Consider the following 15408-nt stretch of genomic DNA (forward strand, 5'->3'; position numbering starts at 1 on the left):
GTTAAAAATGATCATTTGCAACTTTGTATGTGTTTATTCCACAAGTGTACACAGCATATGTTTTTGTAAGTGTGACTGGAGAATGACTCACCACCATTTCTAGATGAATTCTGAAGAATACAGGAACTTCTGGGTTCTCTAGTAACATGTATATGCCAAGGAACATTTACCTTATCAATAATTGTAAGAAAACACAGTTCTGCTTACTAAAGTACTTCTCAAATGTTGATCTACATACAACTTTTCAACAGTATAATCAGATAAAGTAATAGATCTTTGTGTGAGGGCAGAGGCCTAATTCAGCTGACATCTGGCCACTTGCATTTGTCTTTCATCTAGGGCACTCTTTGCCTCTAAATTGCACACTTTGAAGATGAGAACTTCATAACTAATGGAAAAGGTTTTTTTTTTCAAGATCTAGGAGAGACTCAGAGACCCAAATAAATTATATGTCTATCTTGAATAATCTAGAGGCCCACAGGAAAAATGCTGTCATCCATACTTTACATTACTGTAGGGAATGGCTATAGAAAACAATAAACAAACTGATTTATCATATGAATAAAACCAGTACTGATTAATCATAGTATTTGCATAGTTCTTTGTCCTTCAACTATACACTCTTTAGCATTACATAATACCCTTTGAGGCAAACTCATTATCATTATTCCTCTTTTAAAGATAAATTAACTGAGTCCAGAGATTAGAGGCTTTTATCTGAGGCCACCAAGAGATCAAGCAGACTTTATTATACCTTTTCTGCCAAGTACAACAGGGACTATTAGCCCTCGTGGCTGTGTTGTTTTATTACAGAGAAGGGGCTTTCAGCAGGCTTTGCACTTTGATAGCTTTAGGGGGTGGAACTAGGATTGCCCACTCACCCTAGAATAAGAGGTAGAGAAAGCTTAGGGTGGAGCTGTGGTGAGGTATCTTAAATGCTTCGTCTCATGAAATCTCTCAGATCAGAAGGAAGCCCTGGAGATATTGCTACCATAGCAAAAATGTTGAAATATAATAAATCCCCAGTTATCATATAAGGGCAATGCCTTGATAAAAGCACTACATGATCAAATAAATCTCCTAAAGTAGACTTCAGGATTGCCATTATGCACAAAGGGCTCGGCAGCATGTCCTATGGTGAGGATCAGGGGCTCTGTGCCTGCAGTGAGCTTGACGGAGAGGAACCTTTGAGACACCCACTGCCCACCACCGTTCTACCTATGCGAAGTAGGGTGCAGCTGAGGAACAGACTTTGCTCATTTAAAATTTAGATTTCTATCTTGGCTCAAAAGGAATTCTATTTCAGATTTCCCTAAGTGTATATCTCCTTCCCTGAGACTAAACTCTCAATATTAAACTAATAAATAAACATGTTGAAGGGTGTGCACCTTAAATACTGTCATTAAAGACCTATGCACAAATGCCCCCTTTGGCGTCTAAACATTTACAATATTGGTAGCTGGATGTGCCATGCTATGTATACCCCAGGTAATTAAATCTTGCCAGTCGAAAGTTCAGGCTCACAAAATGAGCAAATACAGAATGATAATTATTGTTATGATCGTGATAAATAACATTTATTAAGGGCTTACCATATGCCAGGTTGCAGGGTAACCTCTGTATCTCATTTAATCCTCACAAGCTTACAAGTCTATTCCCAGTCTACAGAAACAGGATCTTGGATCAAGAAATTTGCTCAAAGTCATTCAGCTATTAAGTGGATGAGACAAGATTCAAATCCAGGTCTGTCTGCCTACAAGGTCTATGATAATTATGAAAAAAGACACATATAAATATTTGTTTAGTCATGCATGTAGGTATGTGTACATTTGTAGTGGGTATGAAAATTTCAGAAACAGACTTAGGTATGCTAGTGAAGGGGTTCAGAACAGGCCTCCCCAAAATGTGCTACTCTGATGTGTGAATTATTTTGAGCTGAAGGCATTGAGACTCTGTGGGCCCAAGGAAACTTTTACTTCTTCCTTATGGAATTGAAATTTGGGGCCTTGCCTATAATAAGAGTTATTATCAAAAAATAACTTTTTATGACCTGTGTATCTGGCAGGGCAAACTTCTAATTGAGCATCTTCTTTTCCTATGATTTGCAAATGATCTTCCTTCCCTCTGAAGCCCTAAGGCGTATTACCTCAACCCTTACTCAGAATGCTATATACACCTCATTTTAACTTTTTGTCTCTGAACTCTCATATATATGGGGTCTCTGACTCTCTCATGTATATGAGGTTCTCATACATATGTATATACTTAAATTTGGTTATTTTCTCTTGTTAATCTATTGCATGTCAATCTGAATCTGATTATTGGACCAGCCAGGAGAATAGAGAAAAATTTGTTCCTTCCTATACTAGCATGTAGCTTTGTTTCTTTATTACTGATCTTAGCCTAGCTCAAGAGCCTTATCTCCACTGCCCAAGGAAAACTGCATTTTGCTAATTTAAAAGTTATTTTATTTTGAATAATTTTCACTTAACACAGGATTACCTTTTTCTCTGTCTTTCCCCATTCCCTCTTTTGGAGATGAGATGGTAAAGGCAGAAGGAAAATGAGGCATATATATTATCCTGAAATCAGGTGGGCATGGAGCCCTCAGTCTTCCATCATCTTTTATCCCTGCTGGCCTTAGTTGAAATAGAACCCAATGTGCTCAGCCCCGCTGGCTTCTGTGGCTGATGCTCACAGTCTACACACTGTAGATGTCATGCCCAGGCATTCTGTGTCCTCCTCATCCTACTCCAGCTCTTCTGGGTCCCCCAGCTACTCTCAGCCATCCTGGTGCTCCTCTTGAAAACTGTGGGGTCAGTGGGTACTCTTCTGCCCTGGGTGGGATGAGGCTCCTTTCAGTTCTGCCCACACTCAGATCCCCTTTCATCCATTGTGCTCTGTTGCCTTACTGGATGTAACATGTCTCTGAAAGGCACTAACAAGGTCTCTCTTTGAATCTGTCCCTTCTTCAAGCTGGGGAAATTTTTATCTCCTATCTTAGTGGTGGAATTTTACTCACTCTATGGTTTATGATAGAACCTTTCTAGTGCTCTGGCTCCTTCAGGCTCTTAGTGTCATGGAACTCAAAAGGCCCTTTTTCTTCTTGTAAGTGTTGGCTTTCAAGATGATTCTATCTGCCTTAGCCTTCAGAAAAGCTACTGAGTATTTCAGTTTATTTCCTTAGTCTGTATCCTCCATCTTTGAGGCAATATTTTTCCCTGCTCTTCTGGTTGATGTAGGCAAACAAGAGAAAAAACCTCAGACATGATCTAAAAATAGTAACTCACAATATTTCTGTACAGAGATACATGTATTCTGTGTACAGTAATTCTTTATAATTGTGTTCTACAATAGCAGCATCTTAATCTCAACTTTCCCTATAAATATTTGTCTTTTAATCACTTTTCAACAATATTCAGGATATATTATTACCTCTTACTGAAATGGAACTAACATGTAAGGGGGTACTATACTTTTATGACTTGCGGGTTATACTTTCCTTAGCAGAAAAGCAATTAAAGTTTGCGAAAAGTGCTATATATTTTTGTGTGTATGAACAACAAATCAAGATACAATTTTGCACATACATCATAATCGCCTTTTGTGCTAAAAGCAGTGAGAAGGTGAACCATAAAATTTTAGCCACTGGAAAGTTTCATTCCAATGTCATTACATTCAAATCATTGACATGTTCCCCACGAACTGGTTAAAATCGATCTGATGCTAGACTGTGCTAAACTCTGAAACACAAGTGCCTGAGTCTTGGCTGCATGACTTGTATTTGAAAACCAGACGTTCTTTGTGGCAGTGGCCGCACCTCCACTACATGGCCCAGGTCCTGGAGGCCACACCAGAAATTTCTCCTCTGTTATGAGATTACAGAGAGCCAGAGCAAGCCTCTCAGGGCAAGCCTGAGAGGGATAGAAGGAAAGCAAATTTCTTCTTCACCCACTCCACTGCCATCTGCATACACATTTAGGCAGATAAAGAGATCGTCACAAGTGCATTTTTGTAATAACAAAACCAAAAAAGCGCAAACTCATAGAAATACCTACATATACATTTGCATGTGTTTAGAAAAAGGTCCATAAAAGCACACCAAAATGTTACCAGTAATTACTTCCAGAGAGTGGGGATGCAGACGGATGGGGAGGTAAACTTCTGCCGTCAATTTATACAACTCTGTGCTATTCTGATTTTTTTTCCCCTGTAAGTATGGTCTACATTGTAATTTTTAAAAATTATTTTTATGAAAGACAACATCAAATGCCAGCATTTACAAGGGACAAGTCATGTAAGAAGGGTAAGGTGGGAAGTGTTTACTTCCTTCTGATGCAGAGTCAGCTCTGGGACTACTATTGTAGAAGCATTTGGTTATACAAAAGTAGCAAAAGGAGAAAGCTGAAACAAGGGAGTATGCGAGGAGGTTTCAGGTACACTGTGGAGAAGGAGTTCTGAAATCTACAGACCACAGCCTGACTCTTCACCAACAAGTGCCTCCCAAAAGCTGAGCACACATGTGAACACCTTGATTCTGTCTCAATAGCACCTCTGCCCCGTTGCCCAGAAATCCAGTGTATTAATGAAGTGAAGGATGTGTGGCAAGCCCAGCTCTGCTGTTGGGACACAGCCCTGGCACACCACTTGCTGACATGTGCCACTCCTGGAATGCTGGGCCACTCCACCCTCAAACTAACTTCTGGCTGAACTGGGGGTATCCTGGCTCTAGCTGAGAAGAGGCTTCAGTCCTGGTTTTCACACTTGAACTTTTGGTTCAGGAGCAAAAGCCAAAAACTGCAACCTACCTTTGGCAACAGCCAAGATGTCGATGCTGCCAGGCAATTTCTGGCTCACTGGACCACCACCTCCTACTTTCTGGACCAAGAGGATATACTAGAAACCAACCTTCTGTGATCCAGACCTCATTGACAAATCACTGGTCCAGTCAGATTTCTTCCTCTGTTTGAGTTACTACCTGGTAATGAGTTGTACACTTTGCAAAGTGTATTCATACTTTGACACTATCAAGATGTGGAAAAGTTACATGCAAATATTTTTTTAAAACCGTGGCCCAAGAGACTAGAAGAATTTTAGGGGAGGTGGGATTTTATTTTTAGTACCATATCTGCTCTGACAAACTTATAATTTCATATAATAAGTTGCTACTGGAGTGGTTCCTCATATCATCACAATTCTAGTGTGGTGGTGTTCTTTTTCTACACATAAATGTTAAATACACAGGACTTAAAATGCTGTGATAGGGCCACAGCAACATGGGAGAATAAATTTTTATCGACATGGAAAAGTTGACTATGACTTGAAGTAAATAAACATGTTTGTGGTACCCAGTACTACAATGTGACATAGTAAAGACGAGAAAAATTTAAGACTATTGAAAGAATACACAATGAAGCACTTACAATTATAATGAAGATCATCTCAAAGCCTTGCTTCCGAATCTGGCAACAAAACACTTAATTTGTGTTTTATTTCCATATAAGCTATTCATGACAGTTACATTTAATTGGAAAATTTACTTTTAAAAATAAATTCATGTCTTTGTTTTCTTTTAACTTTATTTAAAAATCAAGACATGTTAACTGACTAAAGTTTACCTAATAAATGCTCAGTAGAGACAAATTCTAACCATCTCCTGACTCAAAACCAATTGTGCATTTTATTTGACCAGCCTACCTCTAAGGCTGTCATTTCCAGACAATAATGTTTTATTGCTGCTATTCTTAATGCCATTTCAGAATTTCAATTTTTTTTTCCTCCTCATTTACCTATTTTCACTGAGCCATCTATACTGTACCAGAAATGCTCAAGAGAGGGTGGAAAAACACACAGATCCTCAGAAAGCATGAGTAGGTTAACAGGTAACTACCAGCAGAAATTCTCATAGGTGCTCAGACTAGTGGAACAGGAAAGAAAGAATCTGTTTTCTTGTTTACAAGGACATTGACTTTTTCTTAACAATGAGAACCTAGAGTTGGAAATGTAAAATCTAAATGTAAAATGTAAATCTGAGACAATAAGAAATTACATCTTTCCAATTTCATCAGTTTATAGTCTGGCTCCGAAAATGTGCTGCATCTTTGTAATAACTCTGATAAGTTTGCATCTTTCGCAAGCACATTGACTACAAGACTGATGAACACTGTCTCGTAAAGAAAACCGAATACCCTCTACTTGTTCCCACTTTGACTTTGGAGAAGACAGCAAATTTTCTTATTAGGCATTGTTTGTGGTTCCTGTGTTCAGATGAAGCAAGCTAGTAAATTTGTCAGAGAAAAATGCATATTTCTCAAGAGATGGAACATTAATGCCAGCCAGCATCCCACAGAGAATATGAATACGTATGTGGCATATATTTGAAACTCTCTGGGTTTGTTTCTAGTATTTTAAGCTTCAGTTCACGAGCTTGTTGCCATATGAGAGTCTTCCTTTTTAGAAGTCCAAACAGATTGAAAAACAAATTGTGAAATCACATGACACTCCGAAATATTGCATCACTCTAGTCCCCCGCCCCCACCTTACCACACGCACTCTTCTCCCACTTTATGTCTCAAAACATTTCCTAACATCTGAGAGCATCACCAGTGTGAGTAAACTGACATTTAAAAAGATGAAGAGATTTTTTTTAAAGCCTCCAGAGGATGAATTTACCATTGAAATTTAATCTCAAATATGCTTGCGTTTTATTCTATCTTAAGCAGAGTTGAAAGAACACTGTTGTTTTGTGTTAAAAAGATATTAAGATAGCATTAGTTTTATTTTACATATTTCTTCCAGTATTTGAGTTGAGTAGGAAACAATAGTAAAGTTAGACAAGCTAGTTCTAGTAATTTAAAAATCACAGTAAAAAAGGCACAGTGCTCTCAGTTTCGGTTGCCTTTCTGAACAGTGAGCATAAGTTGATTCTCATTAGTGGATATATCACCAACAAGAGGCAGACCCAAAAACAACTCCTTCTGATAGACCCGAGGCTGAAGAATTTCAAAGTGATTAGCTGCGTTAGTCAATGAATGAAGCCCCAAAGAATTCTCTTGTTCACACTGAGTTTTGACTCTTTTTTCAATAATTTTAATATATTTATATATTAATAGTACCTGCTATATTAGCTATTGCTATTATCATTATCTGCTTTGGTCATTATTACATTTCCAGTACAGAGATAAGTACTTGGCATGTAAAAGGCAATCAATAAGCATTTATTAAATGAATGAATGATTCAATTAATCAAGAGATAAGAATTCCTACTTGAGGAAAATAATTTTGCCCTCGTTTTACTGTGTAAAAACAGCCCTTGATAATTAGCTATATTTAATTTCTGTTCTTTCAGACCCTTTTTGCTAAAATTTTACATTTCTTCTGTCTCTACTGCTGAGAGCAAGGTTAGACACGTAGCTTCAAGTTGATTTTCCTCCTATTTGCAGATGTCATCCATATAGATGCCTTTTCATTGAGTGTAACCTTTCCAAAAGTTCTTGTTGATTACAAGAGCTTGAAAGCTATTGTTGAAAGGATGAGAAGACTGACATCTATTGTGTATCACCCGGTGACTGAAATGTGTGACACTGAACAAGGGCTTTATCTTCTGATTATCCATCTGGAAAATGAAAACAACAATACTCACTAGTCTGGTATGGAAGTGATTGCCAAGGACTTTGTGATCTACACAGGGAAGGTGATATTTTAGTTGCTACATACTACAGATGTTTCCCTTTGATTAATTGAGTGTTCAGGTATTGGATCACTTTCAGAGATATTAAGCAAAAAAAAAACCAGAGATTGGCTTATAGATATTTGATACTATTTACATGCTTCCTTAATGTGTTGACTTTACATTTGATTGTCCTGTAATTTACAGTCACAGATTAGAGACCACTTAGTCCAGTGCTTCTTAACCAGGGTGTGCTCACACTCCTCTGCAGTCGTTAAATGTAAACATATCCGGGCCTCACCTTATTTACCCCTGCTTAAGAACCAGGGATCCAGACCAACTTCTTCTTCTTCCTCTTTTTTTTTTTTTTTAATGAAATAGGACATTGAGTGCCAGCTGGTAAGTGTAACACCAATACTAAAATCTTCATCTCTTAACTTCCGATGAGATTCCATTCCCATAACATATGGGGTCTCTATTAGTTTGTATTGATATATTTTAAGTTAACTTCCTAGATACAACTTTGCAGTAACCATTAGAGGTTTAATGATCTGTACTGCTTTACAGTTCATAGCTATTTTCCTATGAAAATAGGAACTTTCTTACCTAATCTATAAAATCTCTGAGATTCATTTTGTTATAAATAAATTTAACCCCTGACATGCTTTCAAATTGCATTGAACCTGTATTAGAGCACTTATCAATGAGTATGATGCTATATTAAAGACCTTAATACAGAACTTTGTCTTTCTCCCTAGATTGTGAACTCTTGGAGATAGAAGTCAATGTGCTTATTGTCTTTAGAAAAATAACAGCAAATAAAGCTTAGGCAATGTGTTAGATTAGTGCTTCTCAAGGATCAGAATCATCTGGAGGGCTTGTTAAAGTACATATTGCTGGCCCAACCCCCAGAATTTCTGATTAAATGGATTTGGAGTGGGACGGAGAATTTGCATGTCAAACAAATTCCCAAGTGGTGCCACTTTTCTTCATCATTTCTATTTGAATATTTGCTATTGTTCCACTATATAGGTTTTATTATTCACATTTTCAAAGAAGTCACATAGCTAACAAGTAAGAGAGGCAAAGATGGAATCTCATCTCAAGTCTAGTGCTATGGTCTTTTCCTACTCACCCTCTCCTTATTTTGGAATTCCTCTTATGTACTGTAAGCTTGATAAAAAATGCATATAGAAAATAACTGAATTGTTAGAATGCAGGTAGACTACCCAGGTTCGCTTATGATCTTGAGCAAATTACTTAATTTCCCCCGCCCATGCCTCAATTGTTTCATCTGTAAATTGATAATTAGCAGTTTTTCCCTGTAGTGCACATTGTAGTTGGCTCCCCCCAATTTGATCTATTTCTCTTTCATTGTACAATAAGCAATATGGTTCAGGGAATTGTCCAGCTCCAAGGGTAAATTCCAGTTCATCTAAATCAAACAAAATAGTCCTAATCCTTTGGATTCAGGAAGGTGAGTTCATTATACAATAGCATTCCTACTCTCCTTACTTCTACCCTCAATAGCTACTGTTTCAGAAATAAGCAGACAACTAAATAAAGTAAGCCTGACCATAAGGAGAATGCAATTTTTGTCACTTTCATTGGTCGTTTGTGGGGGCACTCTCTCACCTCTGCTAGGTATAAATAACGAAGTAGAAAAAAAAAGCTGATGGCCTCCCACAGAGGGAAACTGGTGTTAAGAGGAATCCAATATTGGATATCAGGGCAGAGATAAGAACTTGGGGACCTGGTTATGATATGGAGCCAGTAATTCATCAACCAACTCTGAAGCCACCCTTTCTCTAGGCTATCAGTTATGTGAACCAACAAATGCCCTTATTGTTTTAGTTAGTTGGAGGCTTTAGTTTTCTCTATAATTTATAGTTAAACATCTTGATACCCTATTACGAAGGATTACTGTAAGAGTTAAATGAGGTAATGTATAAAAAGGGCTTGGCATGTAATAAGGACTTAAATATAAGCTAAATTTCATTATCAGGGAAATTAGTAGGTCCAAATAAAAAATATATTATTGGTGGTTTGATTTCTGTCTCTTTTCAAATTATTCTTCTCCTCTACCAAGAGCACAAGTGACCTTAAATGTTATTGTCAGCTCCTGATCAAAAGCTCCCTTGGAGGTGTTCTCCTCAGCAGGATTAGAGAAGCCAAAATAACCAGGTGCATATCTGTGTCAATGATAGAGAACTTGGCTATAACAAGAAAAGATTATTCTGAGATTTATAGAATCATGGAACAACAGATATAGTTACCTTTTAGAGAGATTCGTAAAATAAGCAGACAGGTATTAATATTGCTAGTGATAACTAAAGAAACTAAGGCTGAGATTAAGTGAATTGTCCCTAGTCTCATAGCAAAGATGGGTCTCATCCAAACCTGGGGCTCAGATTACTTCTAGTGGACATCTGTTCTTTTGGCTGTCCAGCATGTCACCCTTTCCTTTAGAGCACTGCCTGTTCACTACATTAAACATGTGATTCTTTGGGGGCTGCCAATAAATATTTAGTTCCTTTTTTGCTAGGCTAAAATGAAATTATTGTTTCTTCAATAATTACATTTATAGTCATTGATCTACTCCCAAGCATTTTAAAAATTCAAGTTTTAAAAGGAAGCAAAAAAAGATAAGGGATAGATAGACAACACTTATTATCTTTAGTCAATAGATGATTCTGTTATATCTCTTAGGGTTTGGAATATACTGACCAAAAAATTCATGAGAATTAGCTAGAGCAAGAGGAAGTAGATCCATTTGAAACGAAAAAGTATGATTTTTAAGAGTTAATTTTAGGGGGGCAGAGGCTTGCAAGTTACCAGAATATGCTCTAGATCTGCTGTGTGTGTGTGTGTGTGTGTGTGTGTGTGTGTGTCTGTCTGTCTGTCTGTCTGTCTGTCTGCCTTGGTAGTGATGTTGTATCATTGCCTCATTTCTGGAACTCAGTCAGTACTCAAGAAAACCAGATTGAGAATTTGGAATCTGCTTCAGTGGATTGAAACTGACCTCCAGTCACTAAGGAAAAATCAAAACAAAACACAAGAATTTAGAAAAAATAATTTTCTGCCAAAAAATAATTTTTCCTTGATGTTTTTTATTAGTTGGGCCAATATTCCAATGGAAAAAATAGATAGACTGGTCAAGAGGTCAATATAATTTTCTGTGACTTTTGACCTAAAGTGACATAATAAAAAATTATGATAGAAAATTGTATCCTTTCTTATAAATGTATGTGTGACTCTTTATCTCACATAGACTATTTAAGGAAAAAGAGTAGAAAATATAACTATAACTATATGATATATTGTTTTACTTGAAATGTTAATTCTCAAACTAATTCTAATTTATTTATTCTATAAATATTTATGCCAGATACTCCTATAGGCACTGGGGACACATCAGCTAACAAAACAAAAATGGTTACAAAACTACATGGAGATGAGGGTTTAAAATATTGTTGGGTTTCTGAGACTCTTTTGTGAGCTAATTTATTTGTTTTCTGTAATTACTACCATAATTGTTGGCTAAATAGCTGTTATAAAACCTAGATTTTGAAAACTTCAGTTAGGATCTAACTTCCTATCCTTTCTTACATCCAGTGATATGATAGGTGAGGAGAACCAGGGAAGCTAAGAGGTGTTAAATTGATCTTAGTGAAAACAGAGAAGCTGACTCAGATAATGTAAAGAAAACAGGGAGAAAAGGAAGAATCCATGTGAAAGGAGATTTGAGGATTTCTATAAAAATGGCAATTGTGATGGAAATTGGTCAAGGTTTAAACAAGATATAGTTATCTTTGTGGTGTGAGGTGCATTATCAATGCCTCAGCAGTACTTAAGAAAAATTCAATAAAACCTCCATCTATTCAATATTTTGGGTGGGGATATTTTTTGCTCTTGGTTTCTCTTCCTACTTCTCTTCCCTCTTTATCTTCTTTTTTCCTTCTTCTTTTATGTCAAATGTGTAGAGAATAGCTATAGATAGGACGGGGCAAAACGACCTAGTGTTAAAGTCATTAAACCCGGAGACCAGTAGACTAAAGTGGTTTTAATATTTTAGCAGCCTAGTAAGCAAACCAAAACCTAAGCCTGCAAATGCCTCAAAGAAATCAAAATCTGAGGACAACCAACCACAAACAGCTAATTAGGCTTTTCCAAAAAAATGCAACCACTTAAGCTATAGCCACTCATGTAATTTCCTTGCTTTGTTTCTACCTTTTCTCTGTAAGTCTTGCCCAGAGCTCCTGCAGGTGGTGCACTCCTAACTACTTTAGATTAGGGGTGGCCTGATTAGAATAGATTTTTGCTCAAATAAACACTTAAAAAAATTTAATATCTCAGTTTATCTTTTATCATTAGTTATATTTGGGTGACATATAATTATATACGAAAAGCATTTAACATTATAATTTTATGTTTGGGAAAACTATGGCCCTCATAACTTAAACACTGTAAATAACCTAGATAATATCTTCTTGGTAGGGATTTTCAACTGAAGGTCAATTTAAGATTTTTATGATTGTCAAAAGAAGAGCATGGGTTTAGAAAGGCTAAGACACATTGAGCCATAGAATTCTATCATTAAACATAAGGTTATTGGTCATACCTTGGAAAAACTGCTAGCCTTATCAGGTGTGAACTAAATAACAGTATTAGAAGTTGTATGGGTAATGATAATAAGAGAAGTTGCAGTAGTGATGGCTTCTATTTACAAGGAGCCAACTATGTGCCAAGCACCACTGTAGACATTTCACTGAATTCTCACAGCTCTTCTGTGAGGTGGGTAAATTAGTTGCTCAATGTTACACAAATTTGCAGCCATTCTTTGACACATCTGTTCAGCATGGATCATTTGAGGAATAATAGATTCTCTATCATTAGGGATTCTGACCCATTATGAGAATGAGAACAAAGAACATTTCACATTCAGAAGGGGTTCTCAGGATGTAACAGTGTTGGCCTGATCTCATAATGGGCCTACTTGGTTCCAGAACTTTCCTGGTTAAGAGCCCACATATGTCCTGAGGTACTGTAAAATCTCTGGATCCACTTAAGAGCAGAAACTTCTAGTCTATTTGAAATTCTCATTACACAGTTAAACAAATAACTGATGCTTTCATCTTCACTTGCAAGTACAACAAAAAATGTTTGTAAGGTTATTTCCCTCCCTCCCTTCTTTCTTCCTTTCTGTCTTCCTTTCTCTTCCTCTCCCTCCCACTCTCTCCCTCTCTCCCTCTCTCTTTCTTTCCTTCTTTCTTTCTTTCTTCCTTTCTTTCTTCCTTCCTTCCTTCCTTCCTTCCTTCCTTCCTTCCTTCCTTCCTTCCTTCCTTAGATATGGTTCTGTAACTTCAACTGAGAAAATTACCCTTATCCTTCCTTTCCCTTTCCTTCCTTTCCTTCCTTTCCTTCCTTTCCTTCCTTTCCTTCCTTTCCTTCCTTCCTTCATGTATGTATTGGGCAGTCTATTCAACAAAGTATTGAGGCCCTCCTTTGTGCAAGGCCAAATGCTAGATGCTGTGACTGTATGATTGTGATATAATAAAAAATATAGATTTTGGTCTTCCCACCTGGTTCCTGGCAGAGCTCCTAAAACCCTTGGAATTTCTCAAGTGATAGGAGTGACAGTAGTTTCTTTTGTTACTCATAATAAACCCCTTTCAACCATACCAGAGTACATGCTAATGAGGTGACCCTTGGAGGATGGAGGCTGGTTGCCAGAGAGTCCAACGATGTGATTAGAGGGTTGGAACTTTTGGCTCCACTCCTTGATCTATGGGGAGGTGAGGAGCTGGAGATGAACTTAATCATAATGGAGTCTCCATAAAACCCCTAAACTGTGGAGTTGAGAGAGCTTCTGGGTCAGTGAACATGCTGTGGTGCTGGGAGAGTGCACCAGAAAGGGCAGGAAGCTCCCTTCCCCCTCGCTCCAAACATTACCCTGTGCATCTCTTCCAACCAGCTGTTCTTGAGTCGTATCCTTTATAATGAACTGTAAATGTAGGTAAAGTGTTTTTCTGAGTTCTGTGAGCTGTTCTGGCAAATCAAACCCTTGGAGGGGATCATGGGAAAGCTCAATTTATAGCCAATTGGTCAGAAGTATAGGTGACAACATGGGTCTTATGATTGGCATCTGATGTGGGAGGCAATCTCATGGGACTACTGCTTAACCTGAGGGGTCTGTGCTAATCCTTGGCAGTTAGTGTCAGGATTGAGTTAAATTGTAGAATATTCAGTCAGTGTTTGCTGAGAAAAACTCACACATCTGGTGTCAAAAATGTTTTGTTCATAGAAAGGAAATAACAGTGTTGTTTTAGTTGACGGTCCTTTTAGTGGTGTACAAAACACAGCCCTTGTCTCTAGAGGGAAGAGTGTAATTCCTATAGAATATAAGTATCATGAGGTCAGGAGCCACACGGTCCTGTTTGCAACTGTATCCTCTACACCTACCCAGCACAGTGCATAGTAAATAAGCATGTGCTCCAAAATATATCGAATTAATGAATACAAGGCTCGTGTCACTTCACTGATGAAAGGATACTCTTGAAGCCTCATCTGGTTAATGCTACCCTACAGACTGCCCAAGTTGGCCTCCGGAAAAAACAAACCGGTATATATTCAGATCTTGAGAGTGATCATCTAGAATACATACCTTATGAAAAAGGAAGGATATTCAGGTTGAGTAATTATACACTGGGTTTGCAAATAACACATGTTCGTTTTCATGTTGCTAAAGACTCCTTGCTAGGAAACGAAACACTTGTAATTTAATATGTAATGTTCTCAGAGTCCGCAGCCAAACCACCTCAAGCTGTGAATGCCTTGGCTCTGAAGAGCCAGTCAGGGTCAGGGCAGGGCAGTATTTGGCCTAATGCCCCTTTAGAATAAACCAAACAGCTACAGGAAGTGGTTTCTGTGATTCAGTAGGTGGCATACTTCCTTTTGAGTCACAACTGAATCATGGCTGTGAGAGGCAAAAAAAAAAACCCTATTTCTTTATCCCTACTTTTTCCCTATTCCCAATAGCAAATTTATCACAGTCTATCATATAATATGTCCTATCTAGTTTAACATGTTGAACCAAACAGAAAAGAAACATAGCAAATCACCTATAATGAGGAAAGGAAGGGGGACAGGAAACAGCAAATATATGAATCCAAGCATCATTGTTTCATCAGAGGGCAATATTCCCTGAAGAGACTGAAAGAAAAGCAATAGTCTGATTTCACTGGGGTCATTAAGGCCCCTGGTTCTCTTGACTCAAATCTGACCCATTTCCAGTGGAAGCAATTAGATCACACTTACATAAATTGTGTTGCTTTAAATGGCCCTGCCTCTTCACTCACTGACCGGGCATGTCTGCTGGAAGGCTGTACTAAGTGCTGGCCCAAGCATGGCCTTAGTTCAGCTGTGGGTGAAATGATTCTGTTCTGAATGTACTGAACGCTGCTGGCAATGCTGTGAATTGTTCTGAGGCTTAAGGAAAAACCTCATAGATATCAACAAGTCATAAAAACAGACATATTTTCCTCTCAGCCTTTTCCTAGTGTGTCTTTTATTCTTCAATATTAAAAGTTCTGGGAATATAAATGTATTTATCCATATTTTCATCTAATTAATTGGATTCTGCTTGCTGCTTCCTTTTACTCCAATTTGTACTGATTGGTTTCATGTTTCAGAACAAAGATTCAGAAATTCATGCTATATGTCCTTTATGTATATCACTC

The sequence above is a fragment of the Pteropus alecto genome, unplaced genomic scaffold (assembly GCF_000325575.1).
Source record: "Pteropus alecto unplaced genomic scaffold, ASM32557v1 scaffold20, whole genome shotgun sequence".
Taxonomy (NCBI): domain Eukaryota; kingdom Metazoa; phylum Chordata; class Mammalia; order Chiroptera; family Pteropodidae; genus Pteropus; species Pteropus alecto.